The 13,747-nt window shown below is 37.3% G+C and overlaps 1 protein-coding gene across 2 annotated transcripts in view; it reads left to right on the forward strand.

The window, feature by feature from the left end:
• Positions 1–13,747, forward strand: part of RIT2 (Ras like without CAAX 2) — a 390,343-nt gene that overhangs the window by 119,381 nt on the left and 257,215 nt on the right. The gene's annotated exons all lie outside the window — the stretch shown is intronic.

Consider the following 13,747-nt stretch of genomic DNA (forward strand, 5'->3'; position numbering starts at 1 on the left):
GCCACATGACTGGCCCACACTGAGTTCTGTATCTTCACGTGTGGAATACACAGTGGCTTTCAAAAACTTACTACAAGGAGAAGATGTAAGATCTCTCATATTTTTCTATATTGCTTACACAGTTGAATAGCTTAGATAAATTCAGTTAAATAACACATTAAATTTTTTTTTTCTGTTTGTTTTCCTGTGGCTGCCAGAAAATTTAAATTTCGTAGGTGGCTCCTACTATATTTCTGTTGGGCACTACTGCTATTTATCCGGGACCTGTTGCACGGGTATGACGTGGTTATTTACTAGAAATACAGAATCTTGGCCCCAGACCTACTGAACCAGAATGAGCCCTTCAACTAGATACCCATGAGACTTGTCATACAAGAGAGTTTGTGAAGTACTGCTGTAGCCCATTGTCCTAAAAATACCCCTCCTAATTCTCCATCTGTAGTAGAAGTTTCCTTTCTGAAGCTCTGATTCCTAGAGAGGCTGACGGAGTAAAGATGATCCAACTCCACAAGGGGCAAGATTAGAATTCTGAATATGATTCTCTCTGTATGTAGGGTCCAGTGGTTAAAACACCATGCTTAGCAAGCTTGGGGGCACAGAGCAACTTCCTTTTGTCATCAGTTTTGGGAAGGCGGGAGGATGAATTGTTTCCTCTTCTGTACCCATTTGTCTTCAATGGGCTGCTGCCCCAGCCTGGGGTCCTTGCTGGTCCTCTAGTGCTTGCAAGCCTGCTGCAAGTCCTTTGTTCACCCAAAGTTCCCAGTCCCTCTGCCCAAGGCTGTTAGCAGTTTTCCCTTCCCATCCTGCCCCTTTATCATCCCTCCTGATCATCCCCCAGGGCCCTGCTTTTCTGCTTTCTCTCATGACAGCTAATTTTGTGCAAAAGTAATCTCAGAGTAAGGTGTTTGTGCTTGATAATAGCTTAATATTTTACCTCTCCTGTAGTTTTATTGCATTTTAATAGAGAGTTCCTGGAAATAAAATGGCTTATCTTAACTAGAGCGAATGAAGCAGAAGGGGTGGAATTTGGGGCATCATGCCAGGCCAGTGAGACAGTGTGGACAGAAAGGTCCTTTGGCACCATTTCTGGTTTCCATCTCTGTAATATTTGTCGGCATTGTCAGAATTTATTTAATATGGAGGTTAAATATCTTAGAAGTTGTCATTTCAATACATGAGATAGAATTGATACAGATTAAAGGAAAAAGAACCATTAGAAAAAAATTAAGTCATTTAATTTTGTGCAAATATTGTGTTACTGGGTCCCCCTTTTGGTGGGTGTCAAGCCAAAAGACACAACCAAGACAAAGAATAGAAAAAGGAAGGATTTTACTTGTAACAAGTAAAGGAGAACATCAGGGATATTTCCCAAAGCAGCCTCTCCTTGAACAACAACAACTGGGACAGTTTTAAGCTAAGGGTGTGTACATATTCATGAAGGGGCTTACCCAAGGGGGAAGTTCAGCATAGAATTGGGGGAAAAGTCATCTCAAGGTGATAGTCCAGGTCAAAGTCCTGATGCCCAGCAAGGGTCAACATCATCAATTCTGTCTTGAGTTGGTCTGGTATTTGAGTGCTCTAAGGGGCTTAAATTCTGCAAAAGTAACTCAAGTATGTGTGCCAGGTCAGTCTTCACTTTTGAACCAGCACTGGGAGTTTGACCACTGATTTTTTTTGTCCCTGTTATGACTAGGCTAACTCCTGGCCTGATAGGGGCTGTTTGTCCTTACTTTCTTTTGTTTCCTTAAAATCATTATCTACTGGGGTCTATTTTTTGGTATATCTCAGGAAGTTCTGCAATAAATGTTCTTTGGGCAACTGGTACTGGCCATGCATAGATCACAAGATGGCTAGGGGTCTAAAATGAATTTATGTCAAGAAAGTTATATCTTCAGTGGCCCTAACTCTTACATTACCTTAAAATGAACAATCAGAACTGGAACTGAATATTTTCTCCCTTTTTACACTTGAGCTTAAAATACTCCCTTTCAAAACTTTTTTTTTTTTAAAGTATAATAAAAATACAGAAAAACAAAGCAATATTTTATCACAAAGTAAATATCCAAATGATATCCACCTTGGTTAAGAAAAGATGTTCCAATAAATACAGCTTAGGTTAGATGTTTATTTTTCCATTTTATAGAAATGGAAACATGTCTAGCTTTTTCAAAATGGTTTCTAAGATTCAATCGTTGTATGCTGTAGTTGTCTAAATTTCCTACAAAAATAATCCACGGTATGAATGAACTAGAATTAATGTGTATATTATAACACTGCTGAAGCCTGGGTTGTTTGTAGTTTAGAGATAGTATGAATAAAGCTGATACAAATATTTTCATTCATGTCTTTTGTGCACATGTGCATATATTTCTGATGAACGCAATTGCTTATAACAGACTGCCCCAAATCTGGTAAAAATGTATTTTTCCCTCACAGACCTCTACGTTAGTTGAAATGTCTTGTCTTCAGACTGGTATCTATGTTCTGAAACCAGCAGGTAATTCAGGGCATATTTGTATGGTGATAAAAGAATCAAAAAGCATGAGCCCCACTGCACATGTATATTTCATCCCTCTACTAGCATCACATCCATTGGCATCCCATTGGCCAAAGTCAGTCACATGATCAAGCCTAAACTCAAAGAATGGGTAAATACACTCCACCCACTATAAGGCCATGGTAAGGGGATACAGATGTAATATCTGTACAGACAAAAACTGACACCAACAATTCCATGTAGCACATGTTATGGTATGATGAGCTTTACTAGATAGTCCCAGGTAGTTTTCTGTTTATGCACCCCCTGTAGTAGATGACCATTCTCCATGGTTCCACCAGTGTACTATTTATGGTATTTATGGTATTATGGTTTTTAAATTTGCTATTCTGTTGTGAGCACACTCGCATCCTATAGTTTTCACTCGCTTTTTACTGATCATTAATAAGGCTGTACAGCTTTAAATTTATCGGCCATCTGAAAGGTGCTTGCTTTACATTTACTAAAATTGGAACAGTTTTAAAATTTAAAATTGAATTTAAAAATTTTGAACTGGAAAGTTTGAGAAAATTTGTGAAGCATCCCATATTTTTTTACCCTGTTATCTCCTCAACCCCTGGTGTCACTATCAAAGCCTCCTAACCCCAAGGAAGGGAAGGAAGAGACGTCATACTCTTTGATACTCTTCCCTCTACCTGGGATACTTTTTTTTTTTTCCTTACCCTTCTCAGTGAGATAACTTCTAAGATCGTCCAAGGGTCAGCTCTCCTATGAAGTCTTTGCCTATTCACCAACCTCCAACTCCAAATGGACTTTGTTATACCTCCATTGTGCCCTCATTAAGGACAAGGGCCATGTATTACTGATCTTCATATCCCTAGTACGTAGTATCCATAAATGGATAAGTGAAAATTTTTCTACAATAGTATGCTTTTTACAAGTTGTGTGATGATGGGCAAATGACATAACTTCTATGACCTTTGACTTTGTATCTGTAATTGGAGGTGAGAATAGTTCTTCATAGGGTTATTACAAGATTTAAATGACATAATGAAAATATATATTTTACTGTGCTAGCACAATTTCAGTGCTTAATGATAGTAATATTATCACTTAAAAACTCTCAAAGTCTTGCCCACTTTTCACTGGAGAAGATTGCCTCTTTGAGGGATTTGTAGAAATTCTTTATACATTCTGGATATGAGCCTTTCGTTGATATATATATACTTTATTCCACACTACAGCTTATATTTTCCTTCTCTTAATAGTGCCTTTGATAAACCAATCTGTTGTTTTAATGTACTCACAATTTTAATAAATGTATTCTAATTTGTCAGCCTTCTACTTTATAGTTAGTGTTTATATTAATTTTTAAGAAGTCTTGCCAGGGGTGCCTGCATGGTTGGTTGGGTGCCTTCAACCAACAGAAAGTAAATAAAAGTATTTATAATGAAAATTCTCATCTTGTATTCAACCTGAGTCGATGGTTTTAGTATTTGTCCATTAATCATAATGTTTGCTTTAAGTTTTGTTTAGCTACTCAGTACTAGAGATAAAGCAAGCTGCTTCTATGCCTATCTGGCTAAAAAGTTTTTGAGATTTTGGAATTTTTTATACATAAGCAGATATTGCTATATCTATTTTATTTTAATTCATATGGCACTGTAAGATAGAGATTCTATGTCCCCTTACCCAGTTCCCCTCCATGGTAGCACTTCTCAAACTTAGTATAACATCACAATCAGGATACAGATAGTCAAGATACAGAACATTTTCATGACAACAAGGATCCTTTATGTAGATTTTGAAAACAACACCCACTTCCTCCATAACGCCTGGCAACCATTAATCTGTCATCCATATCTATAATTGTGTCACTTCATGAATATTATATAAACAGAATCATAGAATATGTAACCTTTTGGAATTGGCTTGTTTCAATTAGCATAATTCTGTGGCGTTCATCAAGGTTGTTGCATGTATCAACATTGCATTCTTTTTAAAATTGTTAAATAGTATTCCATGATATGTGTGTACCACAGATCGTATAATTATTCATGCACTGAAGGATATTTGACATGTTTCCCATTTTCAGCTATTATGAATAAAGCTACTACAAACAACTTAGGGGAAAAATTAGTGTGTCTTTATGAGAACGTAAGTCTTCATTTCTCTGTAATAAATGCCTAACAATGTAATTGCTGCTTTAAATATTCCATGTGAAATATAAATACATGTAGAATATATATATTAAATACTTTATTTTAGAGAGCATGCATATGCATGCAAACACATGTGGGGGGAGGGGCAGAAGGAGAAAATCTTTGCTGAACAGGGATCCCAAGGTGGGCCTCGATCTCATGACCCATGAGATCATGACTGAGCTAAAACCAAGAGTCAGACACTTAACCAACTGAGCCACCCAGGTGCCCCAACGCGTGGAATATATTTTTTAAAATATACATTGCAAAAGATTTTTTTAAAAGATTTTATTTATTTGAGAAAAAGACAGAAATAGCAAGAGAGAGAGCATAAGCAGGAAGGAGAAGCAGGCCTCCTGCTGAGCAGGGAACATGACATGAGCCTTAATCCCAGGACCCGGGGATCATGACCTGAGCTGAAGGCAGATGCTTAACTGACTGAGCCACCAGGCATCCCCCCCAAATTTTTTATTAGTAATCTCATGTTTCCACATCCTTACTAGCCTTAAGAGTCATCACTTTTTTACAAGCCATTCTGATAGGTATGTAGTAATAGCTCATTGTGATTTTATTTAAGATTTTGTTTGATAGAATGAGAGAGAAAGAGCATGAGCTGGGGGTGGGGGGAGGGAGAGAGAGAAGCAGACTCCCTGCTGAGCAGGGAGCCTGAAGCTGGGCTCTATCTGACTCTGGCATCATGACCTGAGCCAAAGGCAGATGTTTAACCAACTGAGCCACCAGGCGCCCCCGTTCATTGTGGTTTTCATTTGTACTTACCTAAGACCAATTTTTTTTAACAAGGGACTTCTATTTCCATTATTTTGAAATGGTATCTCCAGGTTGAATCAGATTCTATCATGAAACAACTAAGACTGGTCTGTGGGGTTTTGTCTTCCAATTATGTATTCACATTTGGAAGTCATTCACTTGGTATTCATTTTCCACCATCCGTGTCACTGTGTCCTGGTGCCTCTAATTTGAATTTCAAGGTCTTAAAAGATTTCTTTAACTTACCCAATTTAGTTTGGATTCTTATTTCAATCTGATAGTTACTGGCCACTTTCCCCATATGATTGTAATCAGGATCAACTGTTTAATTTTGGGGGTCCAAGGCAAGAAGAGATTTCTTGTTCTAAAATGAAGAATTACAGTGACAGGAAAGCATCCAACCAAACACGGACCCCTCTAAGCATAGAGTACTGTGTGACTGGACAGGTGGCATGCCCGTGATGCCAGCTAAGGCTGATGATGATGAACAGGTTTTATGTGCTTATTGGCTATGTATGTATCCTATTTCATGGAATGTCTCTTCATGTCTTTAGTTTGATCTCTAAATAGATTGTTCTTGAGACTTGAGAGTTCTTTGTACATGCTGAGTAGTAGTCCTTGGTCAGATATTTGGTTTGCAAATATTTGCTTCCATTTTAGCTTGTTTTTTTTTTTTTTTTTTTTTTAATCTTAATAGGGTCTCTTATAGAGCAAAGGCTGTTTTAAAATTTTGAAGTCCAATTTATAAGCTTTTCCTTTTATGGACTTTTTATGTGAAGTCTAAGATTTTACTTAACACTGGATCGTAAAGATTTTTTCCTACGTTTCTTCTAAAAGTTTGATAGTTCTATGTTGAGGCTTCTAATCCATTTTTAGATTAATTGGTGTATAAAGTGTGATACTTAGCTGGAGGTTTGCTTGTTTCTGCTAATGGATATTTAATTTTTCCTACACCATTTGTTGAAAAGGCTCTTTACTTCACTAAATTACTCTTGCACTTTTGTCAAAATGTAGTTATATTTTTGAGGGTTTATTTCTGAATTCTCCATTCTGTTTTATTGAGCTATGTGTCAATACTAGGTAGTCTTGATTACTATAGTTACACAGTAAGTTGTGAATTCAGGAAAACGGATTCCTCCTACTTTGCTTTTCAAAATTTTTTAGTTTCTCTAGTACCTTTTCCTTTTCATAAAAGACTTAAAATTTGTGCCTGTATCCACATATATACATAAGTTTTCAAGATTTTGATAGAAACTGTGTTAAATCTTTACATCAGTTTGTGGAGAATCCACATATTTACCACACTGAGTCTGCTAAGCATGAAAATGGCATGCCTCTACATTTAGATTGTTTAAAATTTCTTTCATCAGTGTTACATGGCTTTTAGCATATAAGGTCTGCACATGTTTTGTTCTATTTACAGCTAAGTATTTAATTTGTCGAACAATTCTAAATTGGTTCACTGTTAGATCGGTTATAGTCGAAATGTGTTCTGTCTTGCTAGGCTCTGCTTCGTTTCTCCTGGGCTTTGTTTTGTCTGTACCCATTGGTATTTCCAGGCTGCCAGCTTTTTTACTTCCAAGTCTGTGAGGCAAAAAGAAAACCCAGAGAACCCACCAGCAGGTTATTCCTTGGATCCTGAAGTTTTTAGCCAGGTTGCCTTTTCCTTTCCACCTTTCAGAGTCATCTTAAACTAGTTCTAGAAATAATTTTCGTGGTCTTATGTTGTATGTAGCAGGAGGCATAGGGAAAAGTACACCTATTTCATCTTCCTGGAAGCCATGGTCTTGGTATAAATCAAACCTCTGCCACCAGCTGTTCTCATATTGGATCTGTGGACTGTAGAAGTTCACGGAACCCTTCTGGAGGTATCCATAAAGGGAGGGTGAAGAGCTGGTAGAATTGTGGCACTCCCACAATTGCCCTAACCATAAAAGCTAGTTATTTCTGTGAAGAGGGAGTCTCTATGTAAGTGCGTTCTACTGTAAAGTCTGGGAGACCGCCATTTCACAGATCATGGCCTTAGGATCATGCAGCCATTCATCATGATGATGGTGAATGGGGGCAAGAAAGGTAAAAATGAGATGTTGTCATTTCTTGCTAAAAGAGCTGGTGAGAGAACATCTACTCTTTTCTTTCCCTCACCCCAAAAGAAGTGAGGTAGAGACAAAGGACTTGAAACATTTGATGTCCATGTAGCCCAATCCTGTTACCTCTTTTTTTTTTTTTTTTTTTTTTTTTTTTTTTTTAGCAGAAGACAGACAAGGAATCAGGTTTCCCACAAACCTCTCTATCTGGCTGAAATGAGAGGGTTAGAAGGCTCTAACATTGAAAGGATGTGGATGTCCTGAAATATTTTCTGTAGATGAGAGTTCTGGGGAAGAACATTGATCTTGCTGCTGTCTCAGCAACCTCTTGCCAGGCTACAGGTCTACTCACTAAAGAGGACTATTACCTCTTTTCAAAGACCTCTCTGTTGGCTTATCCTTGCTATGAGAAGCCATTGCTTGGAATGGCCTCTCCCAGGAGTGGCCCCCTCCAGGTGCAAATCTCCAGGTGGTCTCCTCTGATTCCAAAGGGAACACGCCAACTTGCACCACCTCAAAAGGTCTGATGTGGAAAATCTACCTGAGGGCCCTACAGAATGCATGTGGTTGTCCCCCTTGGAGTTAAATTTCCCAGAGCAGTGACATTGGGCATTTCCCTGGGAGCAGCAGGGAAATGCTGACTGGTATGAACTACCCCACTAGAATCTGCTTCTATGTCTATAGGAAAGATTTCAATTGCTGTGTAACTCTAATATCATCACAGAGCCCTTACCCCTCCCAGATGTAAATAAACATGGCTCAGTCCTCAATTTTATAGCTTAAAAAAAAAAATCTAAATTCTGCCTTACACGTCTCATGAATTTCCAGGACTTAGTTTTTAATGACACCCCTATCTTCAGCTCTTATTCCATGGTAGGGAAGCGTGTTCTCATTCACTGTGAGTCCTCTCTGAAGCTAAATTCAGCCAGTTTTGAAAACCTTTTTCAAATACAGCAGGCATATATGCCCTTAATGTATTTCACTGAATGTTTACGTTCAAGAGGAGGGGCTGTGCTAGAATCCATGCAATTCCCTGTCTGTCTTGGCCTCTTACCAGGCCTCCCCCTTGCAAACCCTGTTGTCTATCTGCTGCTTTTGAGGACTGACCTCAGCTCAACTTCAGCTGGGTGTCTTCTGCTGTCTTTCTAAATAAGCACATTTCAAACTCTTCTAATGTTAACACTCATTACAGTGCAGTGCAATTGACTATTGATGTGTTCTCCCAGGATTACAAACTGTGTTGAGAGAAATCAACTGTCTTTGTCAACATGGTAGATTCTGTGCCTATCAGCGTGTGCAGCACAGATTATATACTCGTGTATATATTGATACATTAGATTTGTATCAGCACTGATACAGCCATGATTTCTCTTTCTGTTCAAGAGAACGTTTCTAGTGCACTTTGTTCCAAGATGTTTCTGCTTTATACACATGCAAACACACAATTAGGATGATTTAAGAAATTCTTTGAGAAAGTTATAAATGATCTGAACCTGAACCTTCATATTTTTTTAAAGAATTGGGTTAATGATTAATATCTTAGAGATGTATACTACCTCAGAGTTACAGAATCATATCTTCAGTGTAATACCAGTTATCATACATTTCAGGTTTTCAGGTAAACCATAGAAGAATTATTCAAGTATCTTAAGATTTTTTAAAAAGTCTTCTAGTAAAAATTCAACAATACCCTAATATTTTCTCTCAGTTACATATTGTGGTTTTAAAATATCCCAATTTCATATTTACAACAACATTTTAAAGATATTTAAATATATTCTATAAAGGAATTAAATGAATTTTTTGTATAGATTATTCAGAACATCTTAAGGCTTTTTAATTATACACTTTTATTTTTTGGAAAATTATTGTAAACCTATCTTACCAAATCCTCTGATTAACTTGTGGGGGGGGGGGAAACATTCCCATATGGGTAAATATAAATGGCAGAAGGAGAAGTGGTTTAGTTTTATGATTTTATGGTTAACTTGAAGCAATATTTTTTTTTTAAAGTTATTACATAACATGCCTTGAGTTTGAATTGTGGTTTCTTTTCTTTTTTTCTTTTTTTCTGGCACTATTTTATATTCCACTTTAGTTGATCCTTCTAGAATTCCTATGCACGGACTAGCATGTACTATTAACTCCATCTTACAAGTAAGATTAAGTAACCACTTATAACACCAAAATTTAGTGATGGGCGTGAGGCTTTAATACAGGTCTTTGGTGATTTTCTCCTGTAAAATTCTAGAGAAGGAAAGCAAGGAAGACCTAAGAGAAGCAAGGGTCTCAAACACCAGTGTTTTCAAATGAATTTTGAAGTAGCATCTTAAGGTAGAATTTTAGAATTTAAGGTGGAATTTAGAGATGCCTCTAAGAATCTAGCTCCATTGTGCTTTTCAGTGCAAGCATAGCAGGCAATTGCCACTATTTCTGCCTGATAAAGCTTTGTATACATTTGGCCTCTTGCTTTGGAAGACAAATGAGCTCACTTCAGGGTTGCGTCTATAGGCGGATGATTGAAATTCAGGGAGGTGTTTATATGTATTCAAGAGAGTATTTCTGTCACTGCATTTCTACATGGGAGGTCTCAAAGGGAGTGGATGGATGGAAACAGGAGGGAAGATTGTTTATTGGAAGAAAATGAAAGGGATTAGTTTCTATGGAGGCCGGGGAGGTGACCTAGATTCACAACACTGGAATGTGTACTGTGATAGACCCTTCTTAAAAGAGAGAAAGAAATCTTGGATAGAAGGCCTGGCTTAATTTCCAGCCAATTCACATCGTCTCTTTGAAGGGGTTTTCTGATCCCAGGAGAAGCTTTTATTTGATATACATTTCATGTGCTGGGTTTATCTAGGGCTTCAATAATCACACAGAGCAGTTCTCGTCTGGATTACTCAGCATGCTCCTGGCCTCAGCAGGCTCCTTTTGGGGCTTTTGAGTTAAATAAACAAACATGAATTCTGAAAGACTCACATGTGATTCTCAGGTCACAGCGTCCTTTTCAGAGTAACTATTCTTAGTTCCCTATGAAATTGAAAAACAACTCTATGCATTTAAAAAAAAAAATTCACAAGATATTGTGTAAGAGGAGGATCAGTGAACGTACAAAGAGCAGTAGAATGGAAAATAGACTGTGTGGTTGCCTGTATACTGAATGGTGTTATAGAATGGCTGGTAGTTGTTCAAACTACACCAGATTGACCACCCTGGTAATTAGACTTTCCACAACTTTATTTCTGCAGCAAAGTCATAAAGAATGTGAATTTCCTGGAAAGGGGTAGGCTATATGCCCTATAAATTTTTGGATCTTAACATCTCATTGCACGTTTGTGTGTCTTCCACCATGATTAAGTTCTTGGGGGTAGAGACCATGACGGTGTGTGTGCATGTGTGGGTCTACCTTCATATCTTCAGCAGCTAGCAAAAACCTAATTTGGGGGAGGTGCTCAGTGTGTGTGTTTAAAAAGCTCCTCTTTGGTTGACCATTACTACTTTGTAAACCAAAATGTTCTTAAAATAACTCCTTTGTGGTTCAAAATCAACAGTATGAATAAGTATTGAAATGGTGCCAAAATTCAATACTGTTGTAAATGCTTTTAGTAGTGATTCAGTTTGCTCTTTCTTACAATATAAATGGCAGATAAAACAGAAGCTATAGCCAGATTCTAGGAGTTTGAGTTCCAGGCTCAGGAGGTCCAACCATGTTTCCAATCATGATTGGAAGAAATGAGGAAATCATTGGATATAATGAAATAACTCTCAGATCTCTCCCCAGAGCTTCAGACCCAGGTACTCACTGTTTCCACTTCCATGATACAGACATGGCAAAGTCCTTTTCTAAGTTGCATTTGTGGTGGACCTTCTTTCCTCCCTCTCTACGTAAACATCCTAGGTATCTGCCCATCTGCAAGTGCCAGAAATTGGAGAGCTACCCTTGTATCATCCTCCTTCCTTGTCCCCTATATATTACTAAGTGCTATAGGTTCAACTTTCTAAATATCTTGCAAATCTGTCTGCTCTTTTTCCACCCTAGTGCCATTGTCAGAATATAGTTTCCCACCTTAAAATCTATTTGCCACATTTCAGCCCAAGTGAGCATTCCAAAATGCATATCTGATAGTGGCATTATGATAGAGTCCAAATTTCTTAAAAACAAAAACCATAAATAAGCATTATTAAGCATATTCTATACACAAGGCACTGTGCCAGATGCCTTTCACACATTATCTTCCTGAATCCTCTGAGCAACTCCATGAGTTAAATAGAAATATTATCATAACTTTCAAATGAGTAATACGCATTTTAGAGAGACCAAGTGATCCCCCCCCCCCCACAACTCAGACAACTGGTAGTGGTAGAGTCAGGATTTAAACCCCAGCAGTCTTACTGCCTCACTCAAAAACATGATTCCATTTAATATATTCATAGGCAAGTCTGATTTACCTCATAAATTTCAAATTTTCTTCCCCAAACTCTAGGATTTAATTACACTGAAATTATCTAGGTTACTTTTGTTTCATCATTTTTTAAAAAAGATTTAAGAGAGAGCATGAGCCAGGGTAGGGGCACAGTGAGAGGGAGACTAGCAGACTCCCCTGCTGAGTCCGGGAGCCTGACACTGGGTTTGATCCCAGGACCCTGAGATCATGACCTGAGCCAAAATCAAGAGTTGGATGCTTAACTGACTGAGCCATCCAGGTGCCCCTTGTCTCAATTTTTATAACCTCTGGGATACTGGCTTTCAGTTTGTCTTTCTCTGTCTTGACTATCCTAACTCCTACTCAGGTTAGGTGCTACTTCTTCCAGGAAGCATTCCTTGATTTTCCAAGTGTATATCAGAAGATTAAAATCATACAGATTATCTTTTCCAGTCACAATAGAATGTTTTTCTTCTACTGTAGATTTCTAGTTTCAAAGATACACAAAAATGAGGAAATTAAACAACCAATGAGTAAAAGAAGAAATCGGAGGGCATTAGAAAATACTTAAAGATTAATGAAAATGAAACACAACATTCCAAAATTTATAGGATGCAGCACAAGCAGTGCTGAAAGGAAAATATATAACTGTAAATACTCATATTAAAAAAGATCTCAAATTAATAACCTTTAAACCTTAAGAAATGGGGGGGGAGGCGCGGAACTAAACCCAAAGCAAATAGAAGGAAATACTAAAGACTAAAAGAGAGGTAAATAGAGAATAAAGGGGAAAAAAGAAAATGATATTAAGTTACTTTAAAAAGATGAACAAAATTGAGAAAGCTTTGGCTAGATAAGAAAGTGTTTACTCAAATAAATTGGGGACATCAATACCAACATTACAGAAATAAAGGATAATAAGAGAATTGTATGTAGAAGAATGAATTTATATCCTTACCAAACAACATATTAAAAAATACGCAACTGGGACACCTGGGTGGCTCAGCTGGTTAAGCATCTGCCTTCGGCTCAGGGCATGATCCCAGGGTCCTGGGATCAAGTCCAGCATGGGTTCCTTGCTCGGCAGGGAGCCTGCTTGTCCTTCTGCCTGCCACTCGCCCTGCTTGTGCTCTCTTGCTCGTGTACTCACTCACTCTCTCTGAAAAATAAATAAAATATTTAAGTAAATCAATAAAATATGCAACTGATGAATCATTGAATACTACATCTGAAACTAATGATGTACTATTATATGTTAGCTGGTTGAATTTAAATAAAAATTTTTAAAAAGCTGCTAAACAAAAATAATAAACTGAAAATGGATCAATGACTAATGGCAAAGGCTAGAATTTAAAACTCTTAGAAGAAAACATAGCGTTAAATATTCATGACCTTGAATTTTAGAATAGATCCTTAGGACACTAAAACACATGAACAAAAGAAACAAACTGTACTCCATAAAAATTAACTTTCATGCATCAAATGCCATTATTAAAGTTAAAAAGCCTACAGAATAGGAAAAAATATTTACAAATCCTATCTGATAAATGTTTAGAATCCAGAATATATAAATTTTTACAAGTTAACAAGTACACAAACATATTAAAACTTTATAGTTTTTGGTATACAGTTCTTTACCTTCTTGGTTAAGTTTATTCCTATTTGATTCCTTTTGATGCTTTTATTTTAAATTGTTTATCATCAGTGTATGGAAAGACAACTGACTTGCGTGTGTTTGATTTTGTATCCTGCAACTGCTGAATTTTTTAG

This window comes from Mirounga angustirostris, unplaced genomic scaffold (genome assembly GCF_029215605.1).
Source record: "Mirounga angustirostris isolate CCGP_5_RB_7025 unplaced genomic scaffold, mMirAng1.0.hap1 SCAF_14, whole genome shotgun sequence".
Taxonomy (NCBI): Eukaryota; Metazoa; Chordata; class Mammalia; order Carnivora; family Phocidae; genus Mirounga; species Mirounga angustirostris.